Raw genomic sequence first — 16575 nt, forward strand, 5'->3', positions numbered from 1 at the left:
CAACGTGGCACTCGGTTGGAAACGATCACTTGAGAATGTGATTAGGCTTAATGAATAACAAAACTCCTTTGTGGGTGTCTATTGGAACAAAAAGTTGTTACAGTCATTTTTAAATAAAATGTAAAGTTTTGCTTTAAACAAGTTAAGGGTATTCTGCATATTTTTAATTTTAAACCACGATTACGAAAGTAGGTCACCGAAACACACGTAGTATAGATTATGCGCTCATTCGTTGTTGTCACAGATATCGGAAATTACCATTGATTATGACATAATAGATCCACTAAATGTATTGAGTCTATTTTTATAGCGGCATCTTCCTTTCACTTTCTAGCCTATATAAGTCTCCAGTCTACCTCAACGTTGTATCTGACTCGTGAAATAATTATACTACATTGATATAGCCCAGGCATAAGAATATATTATTTTCTAAAGATAAATCGAGCCGACATAGGTAAGATCGATATTGGCGTGACCGTGATGAGTATCTTTTAAACACTTCATCTGCGTTCTTGTCATCCTGTTGGAAGGTTAACATAACGTCCTATATAGGGGTTTTCCAGATTGGGCAGCTGTTTTGTTTATTTTAATAAGTGGTGTTTTTGGGGTCAGTATCTTTCTCAGGCCTCTCGATAAAGTATTCATTTAACTGGCTGAGTGATTAAGCGCTTGGCTTCCCAACCTGGCGTCCTGGGCTCGAATCCCGGTGAAGACTGTGATTTTGAATTTAGGAATTTTTAAGCTGCCCCTCAGTCAACACTACCGACTTTAATTGGGGAAAGTAAAGGTGGTTGATCTTTGTCCTAACCACATGACCTCCTACTAACCGCTGACCAAAGAAAAAGATGACCTTACCATGACCTGCCCCTTAGATCGTAAGCTCTTAAAGGGGAGCTTTACTTTCTTCTATTTTGATGATTCAAATAATGTTTAAATTCATTTTAATGTCATTTTGTCTCAAACAGGATTAAGCATGAAGATGTCTTTCATTGCTGCTGTTCTGTTGGTGTTATCAACTCTCCTGCCATGTGTATCTGCAGGTAATGAAGTCATTATATATATTCGTTGACATGTAGATCCAATATTTTGTTTCGTTACCGGTGTGTGTGTTAGAGACAAAGAGAGAGACAGACAGACAGACAGAGACAGGGAGACAGGCGGAAAGAGAGAGAGAATGAGAGAGAGAGAGAGAGAGACAGACAGACAGACAGATAGACAGACAGACAGGGACAGGGAGACAGGTGGAGAAAGGGAGAGAAAGAGACAATGACAGAGAGAGAGAGAGAAATAGAAAAAATACTTAAATGCTATAATAATCCCTTGAAGGCGATGCTAAATGGGGTGGGGGAGAGGCGGTTGTAGGTAATGTTGGCGGGGAGGGATGGTTGCTCGTTAGACTTAAGGGAGAGACTTTGCTACCTATTGGAGGTAGGCAGAGGCGTAGTGAGCAAAAAGTGCACCCGTGCCAAGGTGCATCATTGGAACCCCTCTTCCCCATCTTCCCATGAACATAACATACAGATATAGACATCATACCCCCTGTTCCCCTTCACACTATGTCTCTGATTGTAGGCCCCGCTTTAATCAACAGGCAAGCATTCCCTTTTTGTATTGCATTAATCTTCGGACTCGAAGACACGCCATATCATTATTACTTATAAAAAACAAACAACATATAAATGCTACATTCTACAGCAAGCTGTTATAAAAGGTACAACTTATTTTAAAATTATTTCCAATGAAGTAGTATGTGTATAACCATTATTAACTCTTTCCGCAATTATTTTTCCACGTTTTGAAGGAATTCTTCATTTGCTCATTACAATTTCACTACCCCTGTTATGATTGGGCTTCAATAGCTTTGTTGTTTGTTATTAGAAAATGTTGTATTTGGTATATAATTAAAGGGGAATGCATGCTCTTTTTATATAATTCAAAGTCAAGTTTAAAAAAAAATTAAACATTAATTTAATTTAATGAGGTCAAAATCAACGATGGTATCGTCGATTAGGAGATAAAGAGTTAAGCAACAGACAAACATTCCAATTTTGTATATATATTCATTAATCTTCGGACTCGAAGACAAGTCTTATTATTATTAATTATATAAAAACAAATGAATGCTACATTCTACAACACGCTGTTACAAAAGGTAAAACTTTTCATAAAATTGTTTCCAATGAAGAATAATGCGAATGACCATTACTAAGTCTAAAGTACTACTTTTTACATGTTTCTCTTTACAGGATTTGAAATGTTGGGACTTTCATCCGCATGGTCAATTTTCTTAGTTGTGGTTTTTATACTACTCGGAATCGCTGCTATAGTTGGAGTGTTTTGGCTTGTCTGTTATTGCTGCTGCGAACCTTATGGAGGTGCCAGGAGTCAAAAAAATTTGATGGCAAAAAATCAGGCATAGTTCCTCTCCAGCAAATACAAGGCTCGCAATATACATTAAAAGAAAAAAAAAACAACAACGCAAATTGACGCAAACAAAATGGAGACTGCAAAAGAGAAAAGAACAAAATGGCAACTCTAAGGACACAGTATCTATTTCAGAAGAGGTTTTATCTAGAAACTTGCTTGAAAAAAAATTCTTTATAAGAACAAAGCTTATATTAGGGGAAAAAACTCCGCACTAGCAACTATTTATCTAAAGAATGTAGAAGTTATTTGCCTTATTCGATACCAAACAAAAAATTAATTACCAAAAATTAATTGACTAATTTGGTAAATTTTTAAATTGATTCTTTTTTAGTAAGTAAAAAAAAAATGCTTAAAAGATCAACTTAATCCTAGATTAGGTGTGGGAGAAAACAAAGAAGTTAATTATCTAAGGAGACGAAACTCCACATATTTAGTCGTATCTGTGAATGCTGAAGGATTAATTTTCCTTGTTGGTATCAAACAAAATAAATAACTACCAGTAATTAATTAACTGATTTGTTATTTTTTAAAAATTACTATTCATTTTATGTCTACGCCAATAAATAATTGTGCTAAGTTTTAAATTGATCCAAGAATGGATATTGGAGAAATCACGTGTACAAACTTTTCACCAGACAGACAGACAGACAGCGTGAGCTTTGTAAAAAGTTATAAATAAGGACCGCGCTAGAAAAACAAGATAGTTGATGCTTTAGTTGCTCAGAGCAATACCTAGGCTTTTTAATTGCATATTTGGAGTAGATTGCCATCTACCATCTCTAGCTCTCAGGGTTCACATGGCCTTCACTCCCGGGATGTTTGTTGGCGTGTTATTGGACGCGCTATTGTTCATTAGTGACATTCACATCTAGTTGATTGTATTATCACTACAACGAATCCGGCATAGTTTATGTCACAGAACAAACAAATTGCTTCGAAATTATTCTCATGGAGAAACTGATAAAAAAATAAATTTTTATTTATTTATTTCTTCTATTATGGAGTGCGTGTATGTGTGTAGAATGATGTAACATAGGTTCTATGACTGATATGCTATATTTAGAACACGGATGTATTGCCTTTGTTAAAATTAAAAGGGAGGGCTGATGGAAGATACAAGTGTGGAGTTAGATGTAGAGAAAAAGTTGGTGTGTATGAATTGAGAATCCTTGAAAATTTTGTGATAACATTATGTACTTTGTATATTACTGCAATTTACTGCATAATTATTGACAATGTATTTGGGAAATAAATTTGATACTATTTTATTGTAAAGAAAGACTTCTAGCTTTTATTCAAGTTTGTATGTCAACTCACTCTGTCTGTTTGTCTGTCCGTCTGCAAGAATGTTTGTACACGTCATTCCTCCCACTCTTCATTCTCAGCTCAAGTTGAAACTTGGCACAAATATTCCTTGTCTCTAACAACACATGAATCAATTAAAATAAATAAAAGCTATTAATTAAGTAAATAGTGATAATGAGTTAATTAATTTAGTTAAATTTTCAAAAAGAAAAGAAAATAAATCTTACAGTACCGGATAATTGGATATATGCAATAACACGATATAACGCCCCAGAGTCAAAATATGATATGATATATGAGTTTGTGTTTGTATGAGTAATGGTAATATAAAAAAAAGTGTTGATTAGGGGAGTCATTGTGACAGAAAGGGAGGGATGGTGAAGTTTTTCCCTTTCCTTGTACGAACCTCTTCATTGCTGCCTGCTTCAGCGACACATACAGATAATGACACACTTAGAGTGACACGGCCATAAAGAGACACACTTGGAGAGACACACATAGAAAATGACACACTCAGAGACACACATACAGAGAAAGAGATATTATTCACGCACAAATGTGGGCTAGCTACAAGAATACAAAACCGATATAATGACCATAAGAACACATAAGAACATATAACACAATTTGGAAGAGCACTTGGAAAAAAAAAGCAACACAACAGTTTGTGCAGAAAAAGAGTGACAGAACGTGACAGAAAGAGAGAGAAAGAGAGAGAGAGAGACGGAACGAGACAAAAAAAATAGAGAAATAGAGAGAAACAAAGAGAAAGAAATAGAAAAAAAAGTGAGATAAAAAGACAGAAAGAGGGAGAGAAAGAAAGAGCGATAAAGAAAGAGAAAAAAAGAGAAAGATAGAAAGAGAGAGAGACTATAAAATAATTTACATTCCTGGTCTATTCTTAAGTGTTTATTGCTTACTAACGTCACTTTATTTTTATGACTTATGCATGTAGATTGTAGATCTACTTTTTCCTCGAAAATATACATTACTCATTGGCGCTTAAATTTATATATCTGCATCCTGAGACTACAGTACGTAGATAATTCTAAACACTGAAACCTGCATTGTCTACTTTATCGTGCGCTGACACAGATATCGAGCTACATCGTAAATTACCGATGACATAACCAGGATCTAACAATAACGGGTAAACACTAACATAAGAAAGTACTTTCGCTTTGCCATATTTGACTCTTGTCTAAGATAAGATTTTATTCTTTTTACGCCAGCAATGTTTCCAAATGTTTAAAACATGAACCTACATGAACATTAAGGAGAACATAATCAAAAAAAAAAATTAATCTAAAGCACTAGCAAGATATATTAGAGTACATACACCATAATTGTTGAATTTGAAAACTCACTCTGTCTGTCTGTCGTGGGAAACGTTTGTAAAGGTTATTTCTTGAACTCTCAATCTCAAATCAAGCTGAAGTTTTGCACACTTATTTCTTTTACCTGACAACACAATAGTCAATTTTTTTAAAAATTTCGAACAAGGGAAATAAATTGTACTTGACTGAAGTGGTGGTATAAGCTGAATTAGTCCACTACAAGCAAACTTTATACAAACCATGGATCACTACACAATCTTCATTTTCATAGGCGCCTCACTAGCAGTGGCATGGTTGGGATGATGGCTTGAGGAGGCTTGAGCCATAATTTCGAATTCAGCCCTCCCCCCCCCCCCCGCCCTGTTTTTTTTTCTTTTGTAATACTTTAAAGATCGAATACTGTAAGGATTCACCCAGATATCCCTTTATTTCCCCAGCCCCCCCCCCCTCCATTTTCTCAACTTATTCAGATAGGACTATAGAGTATTGGGAAAGTTAAAAGTATGAAATAGCGTTAAATAAGTACACTAAGTCAAAATATTTCTAATCGCACATGCGAAATACGAGCAGTAGAGCTTTCTTGCCACCGTTTAAATATCGTTCCTGTTTGTATTACTCCGGCGGTATAGAACAAAAATCTTGTTCTTTTATTCATTAAGAAAAAGTAAGTTAAATTTAAGGTGAGCGTTCGTTTGAATGTTAATTTTGCTTACAGCATAACTCTTCCCCACTTACTTGACGATTCTATATGTTAACGTGTTTTTCTATTGTCCGATGGTTCTGTTGAGAGATAGACATTTAGAATAGAGCCATTGTTTGGCCAATGATATCCTAACACAGAGGGGTTGCTAACCTATGGGACATGCACCAAAAGTTGGCGCATTACACGATAACAAGTTGCATGGTAGCAAAAAATGATAATAGCAGATTTCAAGACCAAAAAAATAGTTCAAAAGGAATATAACTGACTAGCTACTACACGCCCAAACTGACCGTCGTGTTTGTAATACACACATAAGAGAAAAAACAACAACCTGGATATGTTGGACTATGTTATTGCATAAAAAGTAGTGATAACCTCAACAAAAATAAATCAATCCACCCATTCAGAAGAAAGCTGGAAAAGTAAAAAGATCTACCTATTGTATTTGTGACCAGTTCTATTACAATATTTGGGAGTATTTCTCTTTCTAGAATGAAATAATCTCATTACTGTAGTACAGTTGCAAATCTAAATCAGTAAATCAAAGCTGGGAGAGTGAATTAACACTCTCTACTACAACTACAGCATTTTCTCCTCTCCTTTTAGAGACAATCTACAGCTCAAAACATCATCTCCAACTTACTCTTGACCCAAAAAAAAACCCTGAAAGGAGAAATTCTTAGCAAGCCCTATTATCTCTACATCTTCCCTTCTGTCTCTTTTTCTCTCTCTTCTCTCTCTCCCCTCCCTCTCTTTCTCTCTCTCCCCCTCCCTCTCTTTCTCTCTCTCCCCCTCCCTCTCTTTCTCTCTCTCCCCCTCCCTCTCTTTCTCTCTCTCCCTCCTTCTCTCGGAAAAAAAGCAAGACCAACAAAAAAAATGACTGGTTCCTCTACCACCAAAGCAAATGCGGCTGTTACCCGTGTTGTATGTAAAGTAAAGTAAAATTCCCCTTTCAAATTTTAAGATCTATAGGAAAGATGATGTTAATGTGGCCCACTGTTAACGACAGTGCCATGTGGCCAGCACAACGACCAAACGCCTATACTTTAATGTCGGATACCCATCACACCTGGGTGGAACCAGAGGCATCCGAAATTCAAAATCCAAGTCTTGACCGAGATTCGAACCCAGGACCCCCACTACGGAAATCAAACACTTTACCACTCCGCTACTTGCGTTGTATGCGGCAGGAGATAACTCTCCAGACAAGGTGTCTGCAGCAACACTATCAAGTGCTCTAGGAGATCAACGACTTAACGCAAGACCCGTGGTTATAGAAAGCCTGAAAACTGGCCTGAAAACTGGCCTGAAAACTGGCCTGAAACATCGAAACCTGTAAACAGTGGAGACCAATAGCTTGTTGTCACGTTGTACAGACCTGTGGCGTGGCAAAAAGCTATCGATCTAAACTATCGCAAAGATTGCGACGTCACAGGCCAGTGTTCAGGCCTCCCATGACAACTGGTTTCGCTGAAAGAGGCCATCAATAACCGTTCATATTTCAGACCAGATTAATACCCTCCATTCTTATCGTTCTTCCTCTTGGTATAAATTAAACGCCCAAAACATTGAACGGAAAGTCGAAATTACACAACGGAATCCATGACATTAAGTAGACATGAAAATAGTTTGAAATCTCTATGGGGACACAGTAGTATTGATTTATTAAAATAAGTCTAAAAATATCAATTGAACTCTCAATAACTCTAGAAAGACGCTAATAAAAACGGAATACAATTTAAATCGAAAGTGAAAAAAAAAAAGTTACTTGAGTAAGTAATAAGTAATGGATATTTATATTTCTGTATAATTTCATGTAATTGTGTATGATAGTGGGAATCTATTTAAGGAAAAAACAAAGAGTGAAAAAGTAAAATGGCGGCGGCTGTATTCCGGGAAAACTGAAAATTCAGGCTTGGTAGTGTCGATATTTGGTGGTGCGCCAACGCCTGACAACAGAAGTGTTGGTTCCGTCGACTTGAAATCAACTTTCGAATCAGCACCAAAACAAATTTGCCTGATAACTACTGTGTGTGTTGATGTGTATGTTGATCATTGAGTCATTTTGTTTAGAGTTTATTTTTGTTTTTAATATTAAGTTCATTTTGTTTCGGGATTCTTCTGACAAGAGGTTTACACTTTGTTTGTCATTTCACATCGCGTTCAGGAAGCTAGTTAGTATTGTCGCTTCGTTTCAAGCATTACATTATCACTAAACCAGTGATTCCTCAACTGTTCCTCTGAATCCTAGTGTTCCGCGAGGCTTGATTATGTGTAGCAAAAAAAAACTACAGGAATAATTTCTAATAATTAGCTAGTTTGCCTTCACGTGAATGAATCTCTAAGTAAATGCACGAAAAAAAAAGTATTTTTTTAAAATTAGTTATTCTTGGTAAAAAAATTTTTTTTATAAAATCACTATGGACTTTGAACTGATATAGATTGTGAATCTTAATTGAAACGTACAATAAAAGATCAACTATTTAATGATTTCTGATGGAGTCTTTTTTAAAAGCACCCACACTATTTAAAACATGGTATCTTTATAAGTGCTTCTGATTCCTTCCATCTGCAAAACAGGATTTTCATATCTTGCAACAAAGTCTAAGTGTACAAACAGGCTTGACGCCATTGAAGATATTAAAAAGTTTGTATCAACTTACTTTGCATGTCTGTCTGGTAAAAAGTTTGTATCAACTCACTTAAAATGTCTGTCTGGTAAAAAGTTTATATCAACTTACTTTACATGTCTGTCTGGTAAAGAGTTTATATCAACTTACTCTGAATGTCTGTCTGCTAAAAAGTTTATATCAACTCTTTTTTCATGTCTGTCTGCTAAAATGTTTATATCAACTCACTTTGCATGTCTGTCTGGAAAAAAGTTTGTTCAAGTTATTTCTCTTACACTTATGGATATTTGGAGGTGGATCGGGCACATCCTTAGAAAAGATATCAGCAACAAAGCTAGACAGAGCTTAGAGTGGAACCCCCAGGGAACAAGACGTGGAGGAAGACCAAACAGAACGTGGGGACGCAGTGTACTAGAGGAAACCGAGAGGACAGGATAGAGCTGGGAAGCCATTAAAAAACTAGCAAAGGAAAGACAATGATTTTTCTTACGTTCGTTATCAGATCAAGTGAAACTTAACACAATTATTTCTTTTTATCTTTCAATTAATAGTTAATTAGTTATTAGTAATAAATACTTTTTTGTTTTGTATCTCAAACAAGGGAAAGAAATTGCTTTTGACTAATAAGGTGGAATAAGTTGAGTTAGCCCACTTTATATTTTGTAAATCGTCACTTTAAAGTTTGAAACCAACAAAAGCTAATTATAAAACATTCTTTTTTCATTAGAGCTTCGTTGGCTTAGTGGTTGGTGTGTATGCTTGAAGAGTCTGAGGAGGCATAAACACACGATTTCCAATACAGGTAGCTCAATATTCTTTGTTTATATAAATGCATTTAAAAAGCGATCACCCAGATACCCCTTTCTTTCTCCACTCATTTCCAAATGGTTCAGTTAAATGATAGGATTACAGCGTATTGAGAAAGTTAAAAGCATGAAATTGCGCTAAACAAATACAATTGGCAAAAATATTTCTAATCGCAAAGATCTTTTGTTGTTTTTCTAGATCTATTACAAATTTAAATACATTACTGATCCAAACTTATTGATACAGCTACGATTAATATAAGCTATGTTTTATTTTTTTTAATCATTTTTTTATGTTTTTCTTGTTTATACGTATGCTTATATAGTAGCTCTCTCTCTCTCTCTCTCTCTCTCTGTAAAAATATATATATATATATATATATATATATATATATATATATATATATATATATATATATATATATATATATTAAATTGTATGCTTTAAAAAAAGAGCTTAATTTTTAATGGGGCTCAATTTTTTTTTTATATAAACAAATTTAAAAAATCAAATCTAAAAAATAAGCACATAATTCCTCTAAATTCACTGAATGTGCTGAGTGTTCCGTTAGGAAAAAGTTTGGGAAACACTGCACTAAGCTATACTTACATCTGACGTAAACGGGAATACAGACAATATAATGGCATACATACTTCACTGTTACACTGTTTTATTACCAAAAGCATTCAACTCTTTTTAGCGGCCACCGATAGGGGAAAAGACGCTATTAGTTTTGTGTGGAATGTCTGTCCGTCAATCTGTCTGTCCGTCCCGTTTAGATCTCGTAAACTAGAAAACTAGTGAAAATTCGACATCATAATATTTAACACCATTAAAAAATCTGATTCAACTTTTTTCTTTTCTGAAAGCGAATACTCTATTTTTTAAAATCACTTATGAAAGCATTTTTTTCATAAAAATACATCACTTTTACAACTATTCACTATTAATAGTAATTAGTTACGAACACTGAAGGCCACTTAGTATATTTGTAACACATTTATGCAAACGGTATTAGACTTTTGGTCCAAAATGTTTTTTAAATCTGTATTACTAAGCTATGTAATTTCTGTCATAGTAACTATTGCATTTACACCAAAAAAAATGATTACTTTTTTAAAGAGAAAAAAATCTATTTTGTATGCATATAAGTTGGACATAAATTAAAATTACAATAAATAAGAAATTTTTTCACTTTATCGGGTTAATTGAAACGTTTACCCCGACATGTTAGAACACTGAACTAAAGGATTTTTTTTTTAAGAAAATTTTTTTTTTCTTGAGAAATAAGAGATTGTCCATTTACAAAACAATTAGAGCAATGATATATTCATTATAAAACATTAATTAGGTCAGGTTCACCACACAAGATCCGTCAACCTTCTTTCTCCATTCTTCTCTGTCATTTGTCTTTGATAGAATTTCATTCTAATATTATTTCTGAAATTATTGAAACCTTCCTTTTTACCTGCCTGGGCGGACCACTTCGGAGGCCGATTTTGAGTTTGTGTATCCACACAAACTGTCTTTCTAACCTTGCTTTTTTTTTAATTGATAAGTGGTTGGTGATTTAATCAGGGTTAGTTAGAAACGGATAATGAACATTATAATAGATGATAATGTTAATATCAAACAAAGGGGGAGGATGCGTTGAAGCTAATTAAGCTGACAGAGATCTGATAGTCTGAAAAGGAAACTTTACTTTTGACTAAATATGCTGTTAAATAGGAAACATTTATCTTTATTGCTAAATAATAATAATTATCCGTTTTATGCTTATAGCATGCTCAGAGCGCTACGGTCCAATTTCATTTGTGGACTAGTGGGGGGAGAGGGTATCTGGGAGAAGGTTTTCCGTGCTGCCCTTAGGCGCTCAGTAACACATTTTTGCTTTAGTCGGATGTTGAACTTCGAGCCACTTTAGTACTTAGCCTCTCGACCACGCTTCCCTTATATTTATATATATGCTTTATTTATGCTCTGTTTATTTCAACAGGTAGCTAAGGAGACCGAACGATGGAGAAGTACTCAATGCTTCTAACTGCCACAGTGCTTGCAATACTTGGAACAGCACTAGCAGGTAATTAGACTTAGCCTGTTTTCTGAAAAGGAAGAATATTTGAATAACCATTATTTTACTGTGCATGGCCTCTTTCAGTACCGAAGCGATATGGATCATTTCATGGCAATAAAATGAGTGCCTGGGCATTAGCTATGGTCGGGATGATGTCGCCCACATAGCAGTTTTCCCCTGTTCACGCAGCTGATGTGACCAATGTGACGACAATTACCGATTCAGTTTGGGGTCAGCGGCGTCGCAGGCTCTGCCAGGGTGTAAAACTGAGTGCTGCAGACTGCCTAAAGGTCAGGTTTGTATCCTGAAGCCTTTTACTGCAACAGTTCGTCAAACGTCATCTTTACATTTGACATTTTTTACCGAGGCTGGTTAAGACCACATAGATTCTTACATTATGATCAGAGATTCTCTAACATCTTTCTAATAAGTATTTATTGATGTTAATTTTCAATAAACTATCAGATATTATCTTCCTTCTCATAAATACCGTCTAATATTACTAAAGCTTAATCTAAAACACCTCAAATCTCCAGTACTTTCCAATAGTTTCCAATGCTTATGATACCTCTATACCTCTGTAAGATGAGGTCTAACGTATTCCCGATCTGGTCTGCTAAGTATATATAAGTATACACTTTTCCAATGCTGCATGGGTTGGGTGCCCTAGTGGTATAGTACTTAAATACCTAAAAGTCACGATATCGAATCCTGACGAAGACTAGGTTTTTGAGCTCTTGGGAATTTTTTGAACGCCCTTGAGTCAGCCGAACTCTAAAGAGCACCAGCCACTACTTAAAGCTTAAGCTGAAACTTAAGCTGCGGAGTATTCATTCACCGTCGCCTCAGCGTGGTGCCTCCGTGGAAACGTCTAGTAGTGGAACTAGATAGGCTAAGAACGGGAAGCGAACAAGGATACCCCTGGGTGAGCTTTTCGATTTTTTTTTTTATCTCATTCAGGATGGAGATCGAACAAAAGCCAGCCAGCCAGTTCTGAAAGTCTTCCACGCCGTTCCACAAAAGGGGCCGATAGCTGGAATAGCGGTCCCTGCACGGAGCGTGGTGGTTACAGTATAGGAATATGAAGCAAACTCCCCATGGTTAGCGCTGCTCTCGGCCACTTATAGCGAGTGGGGTCAAGGAGCGAGGCTCTGTGTCCTGTGTACGCGTTACGGTTTCCTTACTCTGTCCATAGACAAGACTTGGGGTGAAGAGCCCCATGTCCAAGCCTGTTCGTTGGATAAAAGCCTTTTCTAACGATACGATCAATGGGATAATGGCGCCTTCGGTGCCGATTTTCTACTGCACTTTATCGAAGATCATTATGCTGGTCACATGATATCGTCGTCAATTTTCGAGCTTCACCACAGCTGATAAAAGGGGTACTCATGGTGAAGAATTTTTCTTTTGAGAGTTGTCTCCATCAATGATTATTTCTTGGCTCCTTTGCTCACCTACGACCCCACTCCCCCCCCCCCCAAAAAAAAAAATAAAAAAAATAATTATTTAAAAACGTTCGAGGTCATGGTTCAACTAAACTCCATGGCGCCCTTCGCCTCTCTAAAGTTTTTGAAAGATTTTCTGGAGAAAGTGGTGGGAGGGGGGGGGACGCGGCGTCTGAATGGCTAAGCGCTTGGTTTTTGAACCTGACTTTCGATAGGGAAAGTAAAGACTCGTAGTTATGCAGGCCACATGACACCCTGATCGTTAACCTTTGGTTAAGGAAACAGATGACCTTAACATCAACTGCCCTATAGATCGCAAGGTCTGAAAGGAGCACTTCTTTTTTTCTGGAGAAAGTAGATCTATTATTGCTGTGGTGTAGCTAGGGATTTGGGGCCCGGGGAGGTTTAACCTCAATATTGTCCCCTGCAAAGTGGACAGTATTAACTTCCTCCCCCGCAAAGAACAATCTACAATTTTCCAACAAAGAACTGGACACACACCACTAATAAATTACTACCTGAACAAAATAAACTCCACACAGCTCCCCCTTTGCAGACACTGCGCCCACCCTTCTGAAACGGTGGGCCATATCCTCTTTGAATGCCCCTCCCAAATCCACCTTGAGTCCACTTCCACTACAGCCCAACATGACCAACGCCATGTACGGCAGTGCTGAACAACTGAAGAAAACAGCACATTTTTTTTCCTTGGCACAGTCTGCAAAAGAGCTCACAGCTCAGCAGCAATAAAGCTGGCTAGAAGAAGAAGAAGAAGAAGTCCCCTGCATTTTGACATTCGACATCATGACACGAGATAACGGCATAATATTTGATGTAAAAACAAATTTCGGACACTCATTTTTGGGGAACCCTCTCAAGTGGGGTCCCGAAGGGATTTTAAAATTTGGACTCCCCCACCCTAGCTACACCACTGTATTATCGTCAGAGTATGTAATGTTTGTGGTTTTAAAATTTAATGATATTTGATCTCTCCTACAGACGACGGTGCATGGAGCGTCCCTACATGGATCCCCATTGTAGCAGGAGCTACTGTCTTAGTTCTTGTGTTTGCACTCTGTATTTTTGGCGACAAAAAGAGTGAATACGATGGGGCGCGTCAAGAGAAGGGAGGAATAGAGGGCAGACAGAAATAAAAGATCCTGCATTGTGTATCAAAACATTATCTAATTAATTTATATCATTTCTGGCTTTAGATGTATGTGTGTTTATTAATAATAGCCTTAACTAAATATTTTTAATGTAAAGGAAAGAATCGGACTGCATGGGATCTCATTTATTTTTCTTTAGTCTTTGAACTACATTTGTGATTTTATAAGTGATTTTGTTTAGCTATTTGATAAAGGTGTATTCATGGTGAGAAAGTCAAACAAAAACTAATGTATAATTACGGGATGCGTTCTGGACCTTCGACTCAAAGGTCTTGGGTTCAAACACTGCTCTTCGCCATTCCTGACCATCCGACGGTAGTGATAGGATGTAATGATAATATTCAATTCTAAATAAACACAGAAAACATGTAAAACAAAACAGACTATTGTCAGAGTTCTTTTTATTGCTTTGGCTTGACTTGGCTCCTTAGAGTCGTTGTGGATTACTTAAATACTCAATAACAATTAATTACTACTTGCTTGGCTCATTAAGGGTCACACAAATAAGAACAATTAATACTCAATATACTTCAACTCTAGCTCAGCTCTCAATGAATACCAAAAACTCTTTAATATCAAATAAAGCACACAATGATATCAATCTCAAGAAATAATACAAGCATCAGTCCAGGAAGCGACTATCCAACCTTTCTGGACCGGGGACAAGTCCTCACTAACTAACACACTCTCTCGCACATTCAATGAACTCTACAAACTGTATACTTGGATTACAGTTGACGACGGTCAGGGTGTCCGTGACCATTAGACGAAATAGACACTAGAAAACTATCTGAGTAGAAGATATAACTCACTATAATGTTTAACTCTTTCTCTCCGTAATTATTTACCATACCATATTCTGGAGGAATCAACGCTGGTATCGTCAGTTAGGAGAGAAAGAGTTAAATGAAGCTTCAACAACCTTTGCATCTTGCCTATATATAATAGCATAAACTATTTTGTTTTTCCCGCGTCTTGCCTATATATAATAGTATAAACTATTTTGTTTTTCCTTCTTACTTTTTCATATGAGATTTTCATGACTATGATATGTCGTTCAGTGCAGATTAATGGTATTAAAGTATCATAACAAAAATACTTGTGCTTGAATTGGTAATTGAATAGTTAATTATTGCATTACTTTTGTTGCGTTTTTACTATCCGAAAACCATCAGGAAGTAATAGTAATAAATTTAATGAAAAGACGATGTAAAGTTTGGGATTAGTATTCCAATAATAAAAACTACACAAATGGGGATAAATATTTAAAAAAAAATCAATCACGACCTATTTGCTGTTGGCTGAGCGGTACAGCGCTTGGCTATTGAACCGGGGGTCCCGGGTTCGAATCGTGGTAAAGATTTTTAATGTCGGGATCCTTGGGCGTCCCTGAGTCCACCCAACCCTAATGGGTACCCGACATTAGTTAGGGAAAATGTAAAGGCGGTTGGTCGTTGTGCTGGCCACATGACACACTCGTTAACATTTACATCATCAGCCCTATAGATCACAAGGTCTGAAAGGAACTGATTCTAAAAGCGTAAATAATAGCACTAAAATAAATTAGGGGGGGGGGGAGGAAAGGAGAAAACGAACAAAAAATGTAATACTTTGTTTTAGTGAAGACAAAAATATCATTTAACAACAAATACTCTTTCAATGTCTGAATCTAGATGAAGACGTTAAATTCGAGATTTGAATTTAGATGAAGACGTTAAATTTGAGATTCAAATCCAGATGAAGATGTTAAATTCGAGATTCGAATCTAGATGAAGACGTTAAATTCGAGATTCGAATCTAGATGAAGACGTTAATTTCGAGATTCGAATCTATATGAAGACGTGAAACTGGATATACGAATCTAACTGAATTGGGCTTTGATGAGCGTCTTAGAGCAGCATATACATTTTCTCTTAAATTATCAATAAAAGTTTCTTAATAAATAAAAGAAAAAAAAAAGATGGATTTTAAAAAATCTATTCATACAAGGTCCTGTGGACAGCAGATATTTTGTTAAAGAGGAAAACCACAAAAGACCAGGATAAAGAGGTTCTTTTATTAGGAAACAATCAGATACGTTTGTATGGGGTGTGTGGAACGTAAGCTAGACTTCTTGGTGGTTCATCTAGGATATCTATATATAATTCTCTACGTCGCCCAACGATGCGGGACAAGACGCACGCACTCCGACTCTCTAGCCCAGCGGTTCTCAACCTTTTTAGCTTGGCGACCCCTTTGTACAATTCCTCACTTATTGGCGATCCCCAACATTAAATCATTTTAGTTTAGAAATATGGTGTTACAAAATTATAATTGGAGGCCTAATGTAAATATCTGATTTGCATTGCCAAAGCTTAATGTTTAATCGCGATACAGTATGTAATTATATTCTTGAAATATATATTTCTCCTTATTATTCAATTACAAATAAATGAAATAATTTGTTTATGATGTGCATCTATTTACGTTAGTATTTCATATTCACATTCCACACACGTGGCAATTTTCTGTATTTAAATTTGATAACTAACAGGCTGTTTCAAGAAATAAATATATTATTGCAAATGGAAGAAGAGGATGCAATGTATACAAAGCGGAACATGGCTGAAAACGCTTGATCCAGAATTGTGTCGGCCCAATTAAAGAGAAATGTTTCACTGTTAAACTATTTATGTCAA

General features: G+C 36.2%; 2 long non-coding RNA genes across 2 annotated transcripts; both read left to right on the forward strand.

Moving 5' to 3' along the window:
* The first annotated feature begins 321 nt into the window (after nucleotides 1-321).
* Nucleotides 322-3691, forward strand: LOC129926367 (uncharacterized). Its single transcript, XR_008777990.1, has 3 exons — nucleotides 322-454; nucleotides 966-1040; nucleotides 2247-3691. It is a non-coding gene; the product is annotated as an uncharacterized LOC129926367 (long non-coding RNA).
* Nucleotides 3692-7655: 3964 nt separating this feature from the next.
* Nucleotides 7656-14500, forward strand: LOC106061202 (uncharacterized). The gene is made up of 4 exons (XR_001216568.2): nucleotides 7656-7815; nucleotides 9130-9204; nucleotides 11206-11289; nucleotides 13728-14500. It is a non-coding gene; the product is annotated as an uncharacterized LOC106061202 (long non-coding RNA).
* The last annotated feature ends 2075 nt before the right edge of the window (nucleotides 14501-16575 follow it).

The sequence above is a fragment of the Biomphalaria glabrata genome, chromosome 5 (assembly GCF_947242115.1).
Source record: "Biomphalaria glabrata chromosome 5, xgBioGlab47.1, whole genome shotgun sequence".
Classification (NCBI taxonomy): Eukaryota; Metazoa; Mollusca; class Gastropoda; family Planorbidae; genus Biomphalaria; species Biomphalaria glabrata.